Raw genomic sequence first — 11,496 nt, forward strand, 5'->3', positions numbered from 1 at the left:
TCCACATCCTCCCCTTATAGAAGGCTCAAAATTATAGCCACCTGTCCATTTGTCTTCAGCTACTCTGTTCCAGTTTTGATGTCACCATCATCATCATGCCCCAGAATCCAAAACCCTCTGAAACCTTTGACTCTTTTTCAGTTTCCTTTTGTGAACTCTCTTCCTCCATTAGATTGTAAGCTTCTTTAGGGCAGGGACTAGCTGTCTTTTTTTCTTATTAGTATCCCAAGAGTTTAGCATATTTGACACATTATTGGTGTTAAGTTATTTTTCAGTTGTGTCTGACTCTTCATGACCTCATTTGGGGTTTTCTTGGCAAAGATAGTGAAGTTGTTTGCATTTCCTACTACAGGTCATTTTATAGGTGAGAAAACTGAGGTAAGCAGAGTGAAATGACTTGTCTAAGGTCACATAGCTAGTAAGTGTCAGAAACAAAATTTGAATTCAGGAAGAGAATCTTTCTGACCCCAGACACAGTACTTTATCCACTACATCACCAAGCTGTACCTCTTGATACGAACCAGACATTTAAATGTTTAGCAAAACATATATGTAAAGTCCTGTTAAATGGTGATCATACAAATAGCCTCTGTACATAAGAAACCTATATTCTGGGGATCAAGAGGGGACAAAATGTATATTTATAAGTATATGTAGAATAGTGAATACAAAGTGAATAGAAAATGGTCTTGGAAACCAGCACTAGTGTATGGAGAGATAATGATAACAGCATTAGCATTTTATAACTCTTTAACATTTGCAAAGTACTTCATACATATATATGTATGTATGTATTATTCCATTTGATTCTCACAACAGCCCAGGGCAGCAAGTGCTATTATTCCCAGTTTACAGATCAGGAAACTGAGCCTATGAACAGTTAAGTGACTTGTCCTTGATCAATAGGTTGTGAGAGTCTGGGGCAGGATTTGATCAGTTCTTCAAATCTAACAAGATGGTGCTTGAATTGAATCTTGAAGGAAGCTAGGGATTTTACAAGAGGGAGTGCTCCAAGTTTGAGGGAGGAGGCAGACAGTATGAAGAACAGAGATGTCGCAGTATGAATGAGGAACAGCTGGACTGTGTTGAAAGGAAGAATTGGGAAAAAGAATGGTAGGCAGACTAGTAGATTGAACCAGGTTGTGAAGAGTTTTAAATGCTAGATTAAGGAGTTGACATTTTATCCCAGAAGTAATACAGAGCTGCTTTACATCTAGAAATGCAAAATGCACAAGATGAGGTACAAAGAAACAACATCATACCTGAATATATCTTTTGTTTGTTACACTTGGTATGGAACTATAGGTTAAATCCCTGCATGAGTTTCCCTTCAGCCTGTACTCCTGATGACTTTCAGCCTCTAAGGTGCTTCTTTTTTAAAAAAAATTTGATTTATTTATTTTTCCAATTACATACCAAGATTGTCTTCAACAATCACTCTTGAATTTCGCATTTTTCTCTCTTCCTGCCATCCTCTTCCCCTTCCCCTGTCAGAAAGCAATCCAATATAGATTATACAGCTATAACTATGTTATACATATATCCATATTAATCATGTTGTGAAAGAAGAATCAAATCAAAAAAGGAAAGAGAAAAAAACCATGTGAGGGCAAAAAACATAATATATAAAACAAATTTTAAACATTGAAAATAGTAAGCTTTGATCTACATTCAAACTTCATAGTTCCTTCTTCAGATGTGGGTGTCATTTGCCATCACAAGTTCTTTAGACTTGTCTTTGACTATTGTACTGCTGAGATGATCAAGTCCATTACAGCTGATCGTCACACAACGTTGGATACACTAAACTTCTGAACAAACAAGAATATTTTAGTAATGTATAAAAAACATTATTTGTACAAAACAAGAATAAATAAATAAATACATACATAAATACATACATAAATAAATAAATGATAAGGAAAAAAACAATCTAAAAAAACCAGATGTGTGCCATTGGAAACAAAGAAGGTCTAGAGAAGATGGGGATGGCTCAGAACAAAATCAGTATCATAAAGGTAAGATATTTATGTCAGTCTCCCAGCTTTTAAGATTGGACATTCTGATTGTCTTAATAAACCACACTATACATATACCTGCATAAGTTCTTTAAATGTATCAGTATGGCATAAGATTGTCACAGATAGAAAAGTATTTCTGGTATCTGTCCAGAGAAGAGGAAAGACAAAAACAGTGCTTGTATTACCAGGGTGTTAGTTGGTGAGGAGGGTTGGAGGGCTGAGAAGCTGGATGACCTTTTCTGGTATAGGGATACAAGTCAAGGTCCAAAAAGAAAGTCATTTCCCTGGACATTCCTACTGGAAGAAGTCAACCATTGATAAACACAAAATTACAAGAATGATTAGCTGGAAAGTCTGTCTATTAAGTAAATCTATAAAAAAAAAGTTAGGTAAATTATGGATATTAGAAAAGACAAAAAAAAATTACACAAGAGAAAAAAATGAACTCTTTAGCTGGGAATAAGATGTGATCTCAGCTTACACCAGGAGACAATGTTCACTCCCTAGAGGAGGTCCATCCTACAGGTTTCTAGAATTGCAAGCAAGTCAGGAGTCAATAGTTTCCATGCATGACTGCTATTAACAAGTCTTTCTTCTTTATCTCCCTTGAGCATCTTCCATCTAACAGTTTAGCCCTGAAGAAACTGGGGAACTAACTCAGGAAATCCTTTCATAGGTTTATAGGTCATACTTGACTTTTTCTCCACCAATCAGGAGTTGTGTTTCTCTCCATATACAACAGCATGCAAAATGCCTCAGTCTTGGTTGGAACCTTGGTAACAGTATATAAATTAATGACACCCACATGAGATTTTCCCGGGAACAGACTTCTCTCCATATGACTACCTCTCAGAGTTTACAAACAGTAGCTATATCTCCCATGAAGATGACAACAAAATGGACTTCTTCAAGGCTTAAGTCATTAACATAAAGAAGACAGTGGATAGCATGAAAAAAAGACCAGAGCTCTTCAGTGAAGTAGTATATTCCATTATAATGATCGTCAATGAACACTGATTAGTCCTGAGAGAACTGAAGGACACTTAATCCTCAGCAGACTTGGCTTTAATCAGGTATTGAAATCAGAGGCATGAACATTGCATAAATTTTCAGATTTTTTTTTGATGTATTGATTGGTTTGCTGATTTTCCCCCTCTACTTTTTTTCCTCTTTTAAATAATTCTTTGTTCTATAGACTAGCTCTCTAAAAGGGAGAGAGAAGGGATACAAAGGGAAGCTTATGTGATGTAAAAACGAAAGATATCAACAAAAAAATTTTTTAAAGAGCAACCATGTTGTCAGTCTTTCCCCACCCCATTTTTGTCACCTCACTGTGGTCTTCCTATAGGTTCTGTGGGCTTGGGAGAGTTGAATGTCTCAAAAAGAAATCATTCCAGTCATCCACCTACCTTCAGATGCAATTCTATTCTGTATACTTTGGTTATTTTAAAATGAATCTTTTTTTAAGTTCTTCAAAAACAACTGATCTTAGATACCCTTTGTTGCCCATTTTGTATACATATGCACACACACACACACACCCAACCTTGTAGAGCAATAGTCTCTTAGCCTCCTAAGCAATAGGATCCCTGATTCATAAAAATACACATTCAGCATGGTGTTACATAAAGAATATTGGATTGAGAGTCAGACCTAGATTCTAACACTGACTCTGCTACTAAGTAATTTTGTGACCTTAAGAAATCATTGCCTTTCTCTTGGATTTCTCTCTCTGGGCTCTCTTGGTTTATTCAACTGTAAAATTGCAGGGAGACAGAGGAGGGAGGGAGGGAAGTTCTTTTCTTTTTCATCTTTAAGTATCTTAAGAGTATGTCAGTACCTGGAAAGAAAGTCACTTGCCTAGATGTTCTCTAATGTCTAATATTTTGTAATTCTAATTCTGCATCACATCACACCATAAATGTCATTGTCACATCTGACTGGATTAAACAAAATAGCTCGAAAAATGGTGGAATACAGCATTAGTGTTGGAGTCTGGTCTTTCCTTGTTTTTACTCTATAACCTTTGTGCCTCAGTTTCCCTGATTTTGTAGTTGTTCAGCTGTTTTGCAATCATGCTCTACTTTCATGTGCCTATTTGGGGTTTCCTTGGCAAAGATACTGGAGTGATACATGACATATGAACAATAATTCATGGTCTCAGGAAGTTTGCAGTCTGGCTAGGAAGCTTGACATCCATAAAATAACAGGGAAACAATATGCAAGGCAACATGCATTGAAGAACTAAAGTAAATATAATTGAATGTCAGAACATATGAAAGGTTAACAAACCAAACCTATGGTATGTCTAGTTTCCAGTCACTAGTTGTTCCAATCTCCATTTTATGATTTATTTTTACTTAGGTTCCAATGGTCTCATAGTAAACTAGTTTATTTCCACAGTTACTAGGTAGGAGATCTTGTACAAGTTCCTTCCCCCTTTCTGGGTCTGTTTTCTCATCTATGAAATGAGAGGATTGGGTTAGATGAATTCTAATGTCCGTTTCAGCTCCAGGTCCTTTGATCCCCTAATCCTATGATCCCAAAGGATAGTAAATCCTCAAGATAAACTATAGTGGGAATAGAAGTAGTGTGAGTTTGAAAAAGGCCAATATTTAATTCAAAACCATATTCTTTGAAACTTTCTTCCCTAACTGTATTTATTTCCTGACATAATTAAAACCACAATATAGTAATAACTTGTTTAATTTATCAAGTCACTGGAAATAGCTGCTCCCCACACAGATGCTGTTCTTGTCAACCATCACTTTCATCCAAACGACTTTTTAATAAATCCAGTCGGATGCTAATTGGAGCTCTCTTTCCACTCTGGCTAAATTACACTAGGAAATTAAATCATCCATCTCCTAAAACATGCAAACTTTTCGGAAACTCTTGCCTCATACAGCACAGCAGGTGGATGGACCATTCCCTTCCTTATCTCCCCTGCTCCCCACCTGCAGGCTAAGTCTACTGGGAAGCTTAAACTCAACATTCTCCTGGCCTCCAGGAGTTTGGAATGCAGTACTTCACAATAATCAGTCTAACATACTGTCTTAAGTTGTTTTGCTTCAAATTTCCTGTGGATAATAACAAGGATTGGGGGTAGAATGTATGAGAAAGAAGAGTTAATCCATTCTTGGCAGTGAGTCATATATCAAGAATATTTTGAGAAAAAAATGGATACATAATAGCAACTACTTTAGTATAAAAGAAAGGGTACCATATTTGGAATTGGAGGTTAGGGTTCAAATTCTGCCTCAGTTTCTTACTATTTATGTGATCATATGTAAGCCACTTTATCTCTCATTGCCTTAGTTTTCTTATCTGTAAAATGGGTAAAATTGGACAGGATGACCCCTACACTCCTGTCCAGCCCTATTAACAACTCACTTATGGACTAAGGGAACTTATAAGATCAGGAATTTAGAACAGGAAAGCACTTTAGAATTCACCTAGATTAAACATTGTGAAGTAACTGAATCAGAGAAATGAAATACATATGTAATATTAGAGAGATGGAGGAATTAGGATCATCTCAGGATCCAAATGGTCTTCCTTTTTTTTATTTTTTTAAGCAAGAGACATAATCACAAAGTGTGTACCTCTACCATCTCTAATAGATGGGTTTTTGATTTGGAAATATATACTAAATACATTATCAAAGGATGTTTTGATTAACTGTCATTGAAATAATGGATAGAATACATATAACATTACTATGTGGTAAATAGCAGGGCTCTTGAGCTCAGATCCTTGGACTTAGGAGTCAGTATGCTTTTGACCTTCCATGGCTATCACTTCCCTCTGCCCCCCAAAAAAGGGATGTGCTGTGCTAAGTAGGAACTATGAGGGAAGGTTTCCTGGAGGAAGACTGTCTTTTGGAATGAGCAACAAAATCTGGGAGCTTACCCTCACTACTCCTTGAAGGCATAAATCCACCACCACCAAGAAGAATCAATAGCCTTGTACTCTTCCTTTCCCAATATTCTTATACATTACCACCCATAGGAAGTCCGGGTTGAACATAGGCAGAATGATGAGTCAGATAGTCAAGAAAGGAATGAGTTCAAGAGTTGGCCCTATGGAGGCAAGTTTTGACTTATTGAGTTTCTGTTGCTCCTTATTTAGCAGTAGTTGAAGAGGTGTTTATACGGTTTTCTGCAACAACAAATGGTAGATAAATGATCCTGCACAAATACTCAATGAACTGAAACATCTGAAAACCAATATGCCATACCACATTTTCCCCTTCTCATTTTTATCCACGAGGGCCAAATAAAGTAACAACCTGTAATGATATCCTAAAACCCAAGAGACTCAGAAGCCTTACCTGACCCCAAGGAGGTCAGATATTATTTTCCTCCCTAACTGCATAGACTATTTTTCTCCTTTGCCTTTAATATCCCTTGCAAGGTCTCATCATTTTCTTTCCCTTGTTGCTGAAATTGGAAAAAATCAATCCCCATCCAATTAGTCTGGTCAATTTCTGCAAATCTGATGTCAGGCCCCAAACTCCTGGAAGGTGGATTGAATTCTCTTTATTCTGAATCCTAAATTGGCTTCTGGCAAATCTGCCCCCTGGGAGGAGCCCTTGAAATGCTTCATTCCTAGATTGGTAGCCCAAGTTACCTGATTCTCCCGGTAGTAATTCCTAACACAGTTCTTCAGTGAAAACATTCTTATCTCGCTTCCCTTCAGCCCATGAATTGGCATCTTAAAGTTGTAAAAATTTGATGTGATGGGAGTATGAGCCATATGTTAAAAAAGGAAACAGAAGGGAAGCATGCCTAAGTAAGAGGCAGTTAGTATCAAGAGGATTATCTCTTGTATTAGAAGACCTAAGTTCAAATCTAACTTCTAAAGCTAACTACTGAGTGACCTTAGCAAAGACATTTTAATTCCAAGGACCTCAGTTTCTTGATCTGTAAAATTAAGAGACTGGACTAGCTTGCCTCTGAGGTTCTGTCCAAACTTGGATCTATAATCTTATTGCCATCTTGTTGGGAACAAAATATTTAAAGGTTAAGAAAAAGTAGGCAGGACCTCAAACTTGTCAAGTTTCTCTTTGGCTTCACCACTCTTTCCTTTTTAGGATGCCAACATTTGGCAGTATTTTTCCTTTAAGAAACAGAAGGTGGTATATCTAACATATGAAAGCCAGAAATAGAAAGACCTCCCACCAGGACCAGGAGGTGGAGGTAATGGTTGAGCCTCTATGAGGTTCTTCCTTACTTTCCACCAGGCCAAGCTACAGCAAGATAATGAGAGGGACCAAAGGGAGAAAACATAGATGATTTAAGACAAATATATTGCCACTGCTGGAAAAATACCTAAAAGCTTTCATCACGGGTCAGTCATAGACAAAAATAAAATAGTCAAAATTGGTATATGGTGACCATCTTTCTTTTCTGTACCACATTTGTTTTTGGTAACCCTTCTCTCCTCAGTCTCCATTGACTTTATGACTTTTTTCCCTACCCAGTGACAATCAGTTCTCTTGAATGGTACTTATGGCTCTTTTATAGGGAGAAGAATGTAAATGACTAATAAGGCTAATAATATTGGAGCCCTTCTGGCTGGTGTTTGTTCTACTTAAGGCAGAAAGGAGTCCATTTCTAACTGAAGAATTTCAGGTATGAAAGAGAACATTCTGTGGGGCAGTATAGTCACCCACTTTAAAATAAATTAATAGGCACCCATCTAGTCACCATATAAATCCTCCCAAAAGAAAGTTCCTTTGTTCTCATCTAGATAGGTCAGCATATTGAGTTGAATTCATTGTTTCTAAAATGGCATCTATTTTGAAAAGCAGAGGTCTCTACCCTTCTTCTGTGAAAGAAAGAATGGAACCTGGAAGCAATTACATTACAGGCAACTGTCCTCTATCCATTATTTCAATGGTAATCCATCAAAACACCTTTTGATGTTATATTTGGTTCATATTTCCAAACTAAGAATTCATCTATTAGAGATGATAGAGGTGCACATTTTGTGGTTTTATAACTCTGATCCTCTCTTGCTTAAAAAATAAAAAGAGACAGAAGAGGAAAAACAATTGGGCCAGAGATGATAACAATAATAGAACCTGACATCTCTATAATACTCTCTTCTTTTCAAATGCTTTAAGGTATATTATCTCTTCCCAACAACCCTGTCAGGTAGGATGGTCAGGTATTATTATCCCTATTTGATGAATAATGAAACTAAGTTTCATCAGGTTTAACCATATTGTGCCACATCCCTCAAATGAGTAAAAGTGAGCACCATTATCAGAGGAGCACAGGATTTAGAGCTCATGGGATCTCTCAGGCCATCTAGTCAAAACATCCACCTACAATGGATGTAGTCATTCCCCCTCCAACTATCTTGTATTTATCGATACTTATTCCATGGGGAGGGGGACACACACACACACACACACACACACACACAAACACCACCAGCACCACTACCTTCTCCCCCAACTCTCTAGAGTATAAGCTCCTTAAGAAAAGGGATTCCTTTTTTCTTTGTATTTGTATCACTGGCATTTAAGACAGTGCCTGACCAATAGTAGGACTTGATAATGCTAATTAATTGATTATAAAACTGAATGTAAGGTCTAGAGCTAAGAAGTGACTTCCCTAAAGTCATAAAGATTGAAAGTTAGAATTCTTAACCTGGCTACTCTCATCTACATTCTGGTGTTTCTCACTAGGATGGTATTACTAAGCATTTAAAGGCTTCTTGGTCACTGGTTAGTTTCATTGACTGGTTAGTTTCATATTCTTCATTTTCTTCAAAATGTAATCTCCACGAAGTCAATCTAATAGGATAAGACAGGTATACAAAAAACACAATTCACATTTATATAATCCCTTTACAAAACACTTTCTTGTTGGTTATGAGTATATGAGTATTGCAATTCCCATTTTACAGACATCGATCCCTTCCTTTATAAGTCAATGGTTACTGACAATAGACTTCCTTAATGACATCCAGGGTCATTCTCAATTAAGCATCATTTAACCTTTCCACCCTTATCTACCCCTCATTCTTCTTTAAAAAGTGCCTTCTTGTTGTGTCCAAAGGGCTAGAAAATTATGTCTACCCTTTGATCCAATAATATCATTTCTAGGTCTGTATCCCAAAGAAACTAAAAAGGGAAAGGAGGGGCAGCTGGTGGTGTACTGGATAGAACATCAGCCCTGGAGTTGGGAGGATCTGAGTTCAAATTTAGTCTCAGACTCTCAACAGTTGACAGTTGTGTGACCCTGGGCAAATCACTCAACCCCAATTGCCTTGGGGGGGAAAATTGAAAATGATCTATACATACCAAAATATTTTCAGCAGTTCTTTTTGTGGGGGCAAAAAAATTGGAAATATAAGGGATATCTAACAAATGAGAAATAACTAAACAGATTGTAGGATATGACTGTTGGAAAAAATTATGTTTTAAGAAATGATGAGGGGGTTGGCTAGGTGGTGCAGTAGATAGAGCACTGGCCCTGGAGTCAGGAGTACCTGAGTTCAAATATGACCTCAGACACTTAATAATTACCTAGCTGTGTGGCCTTGGGCAAGCCACTTAACCTCACTGCTTACAAAAACCTAAAAAAAAAATGAGGAGGAGGATAATTCCATAAAAACCTGGGAAGACATATAAACTGATGCAAAGTGAAGTGATCAGAACCAGGAAAGCAATGTTGTACAATGATCAATTGTGAATAAGTTAGTTGCTCTCAGCAAAACAAAGATCCAAGACATTTCAGAAGGATTTATGATGAAAAATGCTATCCATCTCCGGAGAAAGAATTGATGGAGTCTGAATAAAGATGGAAGCATATATTTTTTACCTTATTTTCTTTACAGGTTTTTTGGGTCTGTGTCTGCTTTCACAACATGAATAATATAAAAATGTTTTACATGACTGCACAGCCTATACCAATTTACTTGCCTTCTCAATGAGGGAGCAGGGGAAATAAGAGAGGGAGAGAATTTGAAAGTCAACATTTTTTTAAAATGTTAAAAAAATATTTTAAAATGAAATTGGAAAAAAATTAAATATTTTTAAAACTACCTAAAAACAATAAAAAGAAATCCTCTAAGCTGGACTCTGGTTTCCTTTACACTATTTCTATGTGGAATGCCACCATCTCCAGGTTGTAGGGTCAGATGTTCATGATCTCAATAAGAACTATTGAGAAATGTCATGAGTCTGTGACTCATCCAAAGGTTATATGTAGTAAGCAGATTCAAATCTAGGTCATCTGATTCCAAGTCCATTGTTCTGTCTACCACAACAGGGCATTTATCAATTGCTCTCATTGAGATCATGAACATCTCACTTCAGTGTCTGGTACATCCTGAAGACAGGGACATTCCACAAAGTATTGATGGAAAGAAAATCAAAGCCCAGAATAGAGTAGGCACTTCTTGAAGAAAATTGAGGGTGTATATAAAGGCAGAAAGGTTAGATTGAGAGAGACCTTGGATGCCAGACCAAGGAATATTACCTTTAACCTGTGTTGTTGTTGTTCAGTCATTTCAGTCATATTCAACTCTTTATGATCCATTTGAGGTTTTCTTGGAAAAGACACTGGACTGGTTCATCATTTTTTTCCCTCCAGTCCATTCTACAGATAAAGAAACTGAGGCAAACAGGGTTAAGTGACTTGCCCCAGGTCACACATCTAGTGTCTGAGGCTCAAATTTGAATTCAGGACCTCCTGACTCCAGGCCTTGTATTCTATCTACTTATACCACCTAACTGCCCGTTTTTAGTCTGTAGCCTTTGACTAATAATGGAAGGGATGGTTGTATTATGTGGGGGTGAGCAGTGTGGAGGAGGGAATAAAATTGCTTGTAAAGTCATTGTACATTATAAAGTCATAAATCATGTTTCAGTATAAGTCTAATCTTTCTAACCTCAGAGATCTTATTCCCAAATCTGAGAGAGAGAGAGAGAGAGAGAGAGAGAGAGAGAGAGAGAGAGAGAGAGAGAGAGATGAAGGGAAGAAAGCAGGAAGAAGGAAAGGCAGGCAGGCAAGCAGGCAACAAGGAAGGAAGGGAGGCAGGGAGGGAGGATATGTTAATGGGTATTTGTGTATACATATTTACACACATATTTAATATGTGGCAAAAATAGTTGAGTTGACTAGGTGAGGTGGGCAGTACCACAAAGGATAGCATGATCACAGTTGAATAGTTCCAGTCACAGCAACAACACTTGTCCCAGAGATCTCGGCCTGACTACTTCTCTAGGAAGTTGGATAAGGAGGCAGTCAGGTTACAAGAGAAGTTATACCTTATAAGATCCTGAAGGGTCTCAGCCAGCAACCAGGTAGGGGGACTGGTGCCACAGTATATTGGGTAGAAGACTGCAGAGAATATGGCACAAAGGTAGAGAATAACCACTACTGCTGCTATCACCTGAACCATGTCAGCACTGTTGGGCAAAACTCTAGTTACCCTACTCTGGTTAAAACAGGCT

Source organism: Macrotis lagotis, chromosome 7 (genome assembly GCF_037893015.1).
Source record: "Macrotis lagotis isolate mMagLag1 chromosome 7, bilby.v1.9.chrom.fasta, whole genome shotgun sequence".
In the NCBI taxonomy this organism is placed as follows: domain Eukaryota; kingdom Metazoa; phylum Chordata; class Mammalia; order Peramelemorphia; family Peramelidae; genus Macrotis; species Macrotis lagotis.